This window comes from Mauremys mutica, chromosome 2 (assembly GCF_020497125.1).
Source record: "Mauremys mutica isolate MM-2020 ecotype Southern chromosome 2, ASM2049712v1, whole genome shotgun sequence".
In the NCBI taxonomy this organism is placed as follows: domain Eukaryota; kingdom Metazoa; phylum Chordata; order Testudines; family Geoemydidae; genus Mauremys; species Mauremys mutica.
In genome coordinates, this window is record NC_059073.1 from 112,310,404 (window position 1) to 112,311,026 (window position 623).

A 623-nucleotide genomic window follows, 5' to 3' on the forward strand; every position below is an offset into this window, starting at 1 on the left:
CCCCCCAATCACTAGCTGTCAGGGAGAGCTAATTTAGACTTTGCTTACAAATCATAATTTGGCCATCACTGAAATGAATGCACTGATGTCGTAAAAAAACCAACAGCTGTATAAGGAAGCTAGTCTGTGTTCATACTTTTACAATCTATTATACTTTTTCAGATACGTGTATTTTATCATACACTTTATATGCTTTTAAAGTGCGTACTAATGTTTCTAATTCAATCCAAATTTCCAATCACTAAATTAGCAACACTGCATGTAACTAATTCACGAACTGGGGCGCGGGGGGGGGGCGGGGGAGGGCGTTGGGGAAATGTCAGGGGTGTATGGAAATCTCTGGGTGGAAGATAATCTCCGCCCGGACGCGGGGAGCTCCTGGTGGTAGGAAACGAGGGCTGCTGTCCTGGCAGCTCCGCTGTTTCCGTGCAGGACCCGGCCCCGGGCGCAGTCACAGGCCGAGCCGGGCCAGGCGCTGCTGCGCTCATGGGGCCGCCTGGGGTGTGAGCAGCGGCCTGAGCAGAGCTCGGCTCGGCCCGGCCCCGGCGGCCCGGGGGGCGCAGCCGCGGGGGCTCCGGGTTTGGGCTCCCCGCCCGCGCAGCCGCTGGATCCGCCGGGGGGCC